This window comes from Marmota marmota, unplaced genomic scaffold, assembly GCF_001458135.2.
Source record: "Marmota marmota marmota unplaced genomic scaffold, marMar, whole genome shotgun sequence".
Classification (NCBI taxonomy): domain Eukaryota; kingdom Metazoa; phylum Chordata; class Mammalia; order Rodentia; family Sciuridae; genus Marmota; species Marmota marmota.
Genome location: NW_026000019.1, coordinates 24672438 through 24680319, shown reverse-complemented (window position 1 = coordinate 24680319; position 7882 = coordinate 24672438). Strand labels below are relative to the sequence as shown.

The 7882-nt window shown below is 56.2% G+C and overlaps 1 protein-coding gene across 3 annotated transcripts in view; it reads left to right on the top strand.

Moving 5' to 3' along the window:
- The window catches only part of Pbx1 (PBX homeobox 1), a 230834-nt gene that overhangs the window by 82071 nt on the left and 140881 nt on the right, over nucleotides 1–7882 (top strand). The window lies entirely within an intron of this gene.

Genomic DNA, 7882 nt, shown 5'->3' with positions numbered 1-7882 from the left:
GGACACGCCGAGTCTGTTCCTAGTTACATGGGGGTCCGGGGCTTCCCGACTTCTGGCTTGGCCTTGGGAATCGGCACTCATGACGTAGGGACTTGTCCACACTGACGAGGCAAAGACACGGCAGGTGTCACGGGTGGGGTGTGGCCAGGGGTCTCTCCTGGAGGAGTGCTGAGTGCCCAGACAGAGCCCGTGGAATGTGGCTCCCAGGGGTCCCTCACCTCAGAGGTGTCCCCGCTGGCCTTTATCTTGGGGCGTGTGTCCAGCCCAGTGGTGTTTCCTGTGGCACCTCGGCTCTCTCCTCAGAGCCTCAGAAGCTGGGTGGAGAGAGCAGCTCTGATCCTGTCTGCGTTCAGTGGACACACTGTGAATGCTAACAGGAGGCTTAGGCCGTTGTTGTCATTATTCTTATTTGGTGCTATTGTATGTAAATAGGCCTAAGGTCTCAAAGATTCGGTGATGTATTTAGCTGAGGCTTATGTTGTTATAATGTACCAGTGTGTTCGCTTCTCAGATCAGTCTGAGAAAGAAAAATGACATCGTGATCATTGCCCCGAGAGCCCGAGAGCCGCCCGCTGCTGGAGCGGTTATCCTGCAGCTCGAGAGCTCACGGAAGTGGGGCTGCCTTGTGGCTGCTGTAGGCAGAGAGGTGTCCCTCCTCGAGTGGCACAGACTGCACGTGGGCCCAGGAGAGGAGTGGAGACCGGCTGGAGGTCAGACGTGGGCGTGAGAGGGTTCCTGAGACTCTGAAAGTGGAAGGATTTCAGAGAAAAAACGTCCTGGCCTCCGCCCCACCCCCAGAAGGAATGAGGAGGGTGATTATTGCATGATGATGTGATGATCGCGACCTCCCCTTTTCCTGGATGAGCAGACTGAGGCTCAGAGAGCTGAGAACAGCCTTCGGCCCGGTTCCTCCTGAGCTGAGACAGCACTGAGCTGGTGTCAGCCTCCAGTGCATCCTGTCTGGGGAGGTTCCGCCCACTCCAGGCTGTTCTGCACCCCCTGCCTTCTCCACCCACTGACGCGGCCTCTGAAGGATTTCAGGCCAGTTGCTCTGTCCTCCTGAAGGCCTGCTCCTGTGACCTTGGCCTGGCCTTACTGACGTCACGCTCTTGTGCTTCCTCTTACCTGGCAAAGAGCTAAATAAAAGGCCATGCAGAAACCTCCTCCTGACTGAGGTCCTTGCCTTGTAGAAGTTTATAATCTGAAAAAATAAATATTGGCAGAGCCATAACTCTGATGTTGGCTGGACGACAGAGTGCAGAGAAGCAGGGACCTTTGGGTCAGGACGAGCCTGTGTTATGGTGATCAGGAGCTGCTTCAGCCTCCAGACATGTGGACAAGGACTCTGTCACAATCTGATAAGTAGTCGCAGCTAAGCATGGTAGGACGTGGGTCCTCAGCTATGTGATATGCCTGGTTTCCTGTTGAAAAGCGGCCGTAACTGCCTGCGAGCCGGTACCCAGCTGTAGCTTTGCTCCGGTGTGGATCTGAAGAGCTGCACGAGAGCTGGAGAGCCCAGCTGGCTGCCCGCGTCCCTGGCCCAGCAGGCTTCTCAGGGTGCCCAGAGGCCTTGGGACTCCGGCTGGCTGCAAATGCAGCTCGTATGCCTGCATTTCTGTCTCCTAGCCTGTGCCAGTGTCGGAGGCCCGAGGAGTGGAGTCCTGGAGGCCAGCAGACTGTCCTTCTGACTGGCTCATAGACAGCCTCCCTGATTGAGAGGCTGGTCTGTGAAGAGTGACCCACCTGCCTTGCCACGGGCCTTCCGGGTGGACGCCTCCCTGACGTTTTGGTCAGTCCTGTCACCACCGTCATCACCCCATGGTCTCTTCCCAGAGGCTGACCCTCAGCACACGGTCCCAAGCTCCTCTTCCCAGGACTCTGAAATCCACTGCAAGGCCCACCCGAGGGACCCGTCTTCCTAGGAGTTTTGTGTTCTAACCAAGCAGTTGGCAAGGGCCGGTGCGCTCTGAGCATCCAAGCTTTGCACCAAGCCCGACTGCATCCTCGTTGGGGAGGTGGCCTGACTGCAGCGCCACGGGGACGGGGGTGTGCCTGACCTTCCTGTCACACCAGCTTCCTCCTCCACCCGCCCACCTCACCCGACTCTGCTCGCAGCATGAGGATGCCCTGGCGCCCCAGGAAGGTGCGGCTGGGCCGTCCAGGGGATCTCAAGATAGGGGTAGAGGGCAGGCACAGAGCCACAGCCCCAGATGACATCTGAAGCCTCACGCGGGAGAGTGTCAGCGCATCGTCAGCTCTCCCTCGCGCACCTTCCCCTGGCGCAGCCGGCTCTTGACATCTTTTTATCAGACGGGCTTGGCACTGCCAGGACTGGCTCCTCGCGCTTGTTAGAATGAAAGAATGTGCCGTTTTAATTAATGATATGTAAATATCCTTGAATGGGCCGCATTTGCATATTAAGAGAGATTTGCGGAATCTGCGGAGTAATATATTTTAATTAAGGATTAATTAAAAATAATGGGAATTTCATTTCGCCTGGCAGAATCCGTTTAGATTTTAGCACACGTCTGCTTGGGAGTCTGGTAGCAAGGCTCCTGGTTCCCATTCCCGCAGACGGAGGCCCTCGGTGCTGATCCTGTCAGCGCCCCGCCCTGGGGAGCAGCGGGAACATAAAGGGTGGCGCTCTCCTCTCCCCCCGTGGCCCACCTCCCCTCCCTCCTGGTGGTGGTTTAGGGCTGTTTTGGTATTCTTTATGGTGAAGTAAGTAAATGGCTCTGAGACACGGAACACTAGTCGTGCTGGCAATTATGCTAATGGGTTGCTATTAGGCTATGATTCTATATGAGCAATTGGGGAGAAGAAATGCCTTACTGAGAGAGAATGATACAACAGACGTCTGTCTTATTGATATAGCTCCAGTGGTGCTTTCTGCATAATTACACTCGGCCACTTCTCGAGGTGGGGGAGAGGCCGCAGCGTTGGGGAGTCAGGCGCAGGAGATCAGGCCGGGGCGCCCCTGGTGAGTGCACAGAGGGCACGCAGGGCAGCCTCTCCAGCAGACCTGGGTGGTGCAGGTGGGAATCTGGGTCCCTTCCTCTTCCTGGAGGCCTCTGAGTCTGTGCTACTTCTGGCTCCAGAGGTGGGGTTCTGTGGCGCGGAGTGACTCTCCCTGGCCTTCTGTCTCTGAGCTCTCCCCTGCCGCCTTTCTTGGGTTCATGTTATGAACCCTTGTATCTTAGGGCAGTCACTGTTCTCCCCTCAGCCCCAAATACATGTTCACGGCCTTCCTGTGCCCTTGGCCACCCACTGAGTTCTGTGTATTTGTTTGTTCGGGAGCTTTTCATGAAGTCTCCTACTAGTGATCGCACTGCTGTCTATTTCTCCCTTCAATTCTGCTGAGTTTGCTTTATGTATTCAGGAACTGTGATGCTGGGTGCATATGTGTTTCCCGTCATGTCTTTCTGATGAATTGTCTTGGACCCTCATGGTCTGGGCTTACACAAGTGCTTTCCTTTTCTCCCAATTCCAAAGGTGGTGGCAGTGTGAGGATTGGGCAACCAGCTTGTAGCATTTCTCCCTGAACTTTGTGGCTACAAGATAGTCTAGTCTCTGAGCAGAGCCTCAGGAAGTGAGACTGCTTCAAGCGACCTGGAGCAGGAAGCTGACCCTCAGAGCCTCCACACAGGAAAAGGCACTTTGATTTTCTTCCCTTGTATTAACACACGGTGGGGGGATAGCCTCGGACCTCTTTCAGAGGCCGTAGATGGCCTGACTTGCATCTTAAAGGAAATTTCCTGGATTATTTTGATGATTACTATGGGGAAAAGATGCTGGGGACCAAGGGGCCAGGAATTTTAGCAATTACGCCTCTGCACAAAATCCCTTTCCCCTGGTGCAAATGTCAGTATTTCCACATTCTCCTTGCTCTCATTAAGGAATGTGTACATAAGCTGTCTCCTCTCCACCCCACCCTGTGACTCCTGCCTTCCAAACTCAGGGAGCCCAGCTTCAGGCCGTTTCCTGCCTGGCCCAAGGCGGGTGGGGTCCCCTCTAATGGAAGATGGGCATGGGAAGCACTGGATGCTGCTGAGACCCGGGGAAGAGAGGGGCCCGGAGAACCGCCAAACCACCAAGCAACTCTGAGATACAGAGTCCCGAGAACAGCAGGGGGTGCCCAGGGCGCGGAGTCCTGTGTCCAGGCCTGCCTGCGCCCAGATCCGGGCAGGGGACAAAGCGAGGGCAGGAGCAGAGCAGCCTCTGTCTGCACGTGTCTGCGCCTGTGCCTGTGCCCAGGCCGCCGCACTGTGTCTAATGCAAATGGGGGAAATGCAGTTTCTGGTAAGCGTTCCCTAATAAATAATGTCAAGCCTTCCTCCCTATCAGCCGGTGACATCCGCCTTTCTCTTCCCTCTGCACCAGCCCAAGACATTTAATGATGTGGTGCCCCGCCTGGGATGCGAGGTCCATGCTAATGTCCCCACTCACAATATGGTGGGAACGGCTTTGGAGCGGCCCGTTACTCCACACTGACGGAATCACAAAGTGAATGTCAATGTAAAGTCCGTGTACTCCAAGTACAAAGAGGGCCCTCTTGCTTGCTTGCTGGCTTTTTAAACTTGGAGAAGTTACTCGTATGTTTTGCTTTTTTCTTTTCCTTTCATTATGTATAAATTCGTCCAGGGCTAGTTTTGGTCGCTGGAGGATTTCATTAACGAAATGAAGTAAAAATAATCAATTTCAGATGTTCCCAGTGTTTGTGGTAATGGTTTCTCTAACAATTCTGATTAGCCGTGTGAGATGGAATTTTTCTTTTAAATTACTGCCGCTGACATTAACTGGGCCACTTGTGAGTGGCCCACTCGGGCCTGGCCTCCCTTTGGAGCTGAGCCTCACCTTCCCGCCCGCGCCCTCCCCCTGCCGCAGCCTCCCCTGCCTGTGGCTCCTGGAGGTTTTCCCTGCCCTGTGCTCTCCCTGCAAGTGTGGGCATTGGGGAAGCCGACTTCCTTCTCCTGCATTTGGTGGGGAGAGAAGCTGTAACCAGCCTTCTGATCTGAGGCGGGGCTGGCGTCTGGGGTCTGCTCTGGGGGCTGGGTCTGGCTGGTGGAAGCTCCCTGCCCACACCCTGCCTGTCCTTCTCTCCTTGCCCCTCTCCCCTCCTCCTGCGGCACACCACATAGACAGCTTTCCGTCCCCTGCACAGCAAGCCGCGGACAGCGGTGTCTCTGCAGCATGGGCCTCCACGTAGGTGCCGTGGATGTGACACAGCAGGGCCTGGTGTGGGTAGAGCCCCTACCCTTCCCGGTGATCAGCTGTCATCTGCGGACACTGCTGGGGATTTGATCCCGGTAATCCCTCGACCCTGTGGAAGACACTGAGCACCCTCCAGGACCCGGCTCTGCCTCTGCTGCTGAACCTTTCACTCTCCTTTAATGAGAATCTCTCCTAATTATTTCCGTGGCTGCAGCAGAGGGACTGCAGTGTACGTAGACCTCGATGCTGGGACGTGACTATCATGCTGATCAAGGCAGGAGATCAATAATTTAGGCCCCAGCTTTAACGGTAAAGCTGGGAGCTCAAGTGTCTGCATTCAGGTGCCGCCTGGAGGTTCAGGAGCGTTAACAATTCCATGGCATCTCCCCCCTTCCTGCCAGGGCTGCGGCTCCTCACACTCCTGACTTGGCAAGCAAGGCCTGGCCCTGGCCCTTGAGCCCTGTGCACCTGAACGTGCAGTGCCGTGCATCTCACAGCTTGCACACGTGTGTCCAATGTCTCCTGGGCTTTCTATTTTTGTTCTTATCTGGGGAGTGTCCCTAGGCACATCGTCCTTGGCTTTTGGACTACCCATAGTTCGTCCTTTCAAAACCCACCTGGTAATATGCAGCCACTTCAAAAGCAAGGGTATAGTGACATTTTTTTCTTCTTGTCTTTCCCCCCTTTCTTCTCGGCCTGATATCCCCTTCTGCACCTCAGCTGCACTCGAGGGAAGGGCAGCGCCTAGCTCTGAGTTCACAGCTTACACAGATGCGGGCACATGCCGTTCGGCTCCTACATGGGGCCCTTCTGTGAGGAAATCCAGCAAACTTTCTGGGTGCCAGCGATTTCATACCATGCGTGTGTACTACCCAGATAGATAGATGCTGCAAAAATGATCATGGTATATGACAGGGAAGGGGTTTTCTCAGAGATCAGTCACTGGGGTATTCATCACCTAAAGCAACACAGGGCTGAGGCAGTGGCCAGTGCTCCCCCAAGGGTCAGAGTGGGACTGAGCAGTGACCTCGGAGTCCCCCCGAAGGGAGCTGTGCCAGTCCTCCTTGCCTGCAAGGTCAGGCTTCAAGGTCATGTTCTCTGCCTTTGAGAGTCCAGCTCTGTCACTGTTTCTTCTGGAAACTACTGATATTTTAAAGTTGCTTTAGGACACTCAACTTTTATGAATTTGCTTATATTTTGACATGTTAAATTCAGTAAAAAACATCCTTCCACCCTAAACGTCCCAGCTGAGAGGAACTTTAGGAGAATGTGGACGATTGCCTGGGATTCCCAGCCCTGGAGACAGAGGGGCAGGCTGGCCGGCAGGCTGTGAAGAAGCGGCCCGTCCCTGTGCAGAAGCAGACAGTGACTGCTTCTCCATTCCTCACACGCAGGGCAGGTGCCGAGGCCCCGAGAGCCACGGTGCACACTCTCCCTGTGGGAAACAGGGCACAGGGACCAAGTGACTCTGGCTGAACACGATGCTGGAACGCGTACTTTCCACCGTGAGCCCGTCTCCCATCCAGCTAACGCTCTCCGTGGGCCAAGGCTGTTCTCGTGGTGGTCAGTCCTGGTCAGGGCTGTTCCCGGCATTCACCACCGTCGGGCTTGCGAATCGCACAGGAGATGGTATGGATTTTCGGTTCCTCGTGGATTCCCGTGGGCCCCAGCAATGCTGGACACACTACCTGGTGGAGGAGGAGGCGAGCACTGGACCGCGGAGCGGACACCTTGGGTGGCAGTGTGGCGCTCCTTGGTTCTCCGGCCTGGGGACACCTGCAGTGCTCTCCTTCTGTCCTCCACTTCAGGGTCACCACTGCTTTGTTATCTCGGATGCCAGCCCTGCCCTCTGGTGACTGCCACCCAGGCCCATTTTCCAGTCAGGGGCACAGCCTAGGGACTCTCATGGAAGCTCGCAGGCAAGAGACGGCTAGAAAAGGGCGTGGAATGTCCTGGAAAGTTCTGTGGCAACAAGCTGATTCTGAATCACTAAGTGCCAGTGAGGACTTGGCCCAGCTACCCAGGCAGACACCTGACCGCTGCTGCCAGGACTGCAGACCATCCCAGGGCCGCCGCGCCAGCGGGCCAGGACCACCTCACCTGGAGGAAACGGGGCAGTGCCCCCAGTCTTTGTCCAGCTGCTCCTGGAGGCCACTGGCCCTGGCCTGACCACAGGAGACCAGGTGGTTGGCCAGGGGAAGGCCCCACAGCCCTCCGGGAAGGTGGTCGAGGTTGACGCAGCCGATGGTGCTTTCATGCTGCCTGTGGCAATGGCCTGGCTGTAGGGTGTGGACGTCCCGGCCGGCCAGTGCTCTCAGGTCGGTGCCGCTGTCCTCCCTTGGCCGTGTAAGGTGAGGACAGGGAGGCTGAGCGGTCAGGGCGTCTCGTGTCACACAGCTGGCAGAGGGCGGAGCCAGAGCAGAGCTCCCGTCCTCAGTTCCTGGTCCAGGGCTGAACGGTGGCCTCAGCAGGTCTCTTCCCCAGGAGTTTTGTTGAAAAAGTGTAAAGCTACTTCGTCCATGAAGGTGGCAGGGGACAGGGGTTCTCCTCAAGCACCTCTGCTGCAGCCCCGGGTTGGCGAGAGCAGGAGTTTTCTTCCTCTTCCTCTTCCTCTTCTGTGGGCCTCAAGCCACGGCCTCGCTCCTGCCTGGTGGCGGGGGGCTCCTGCCTG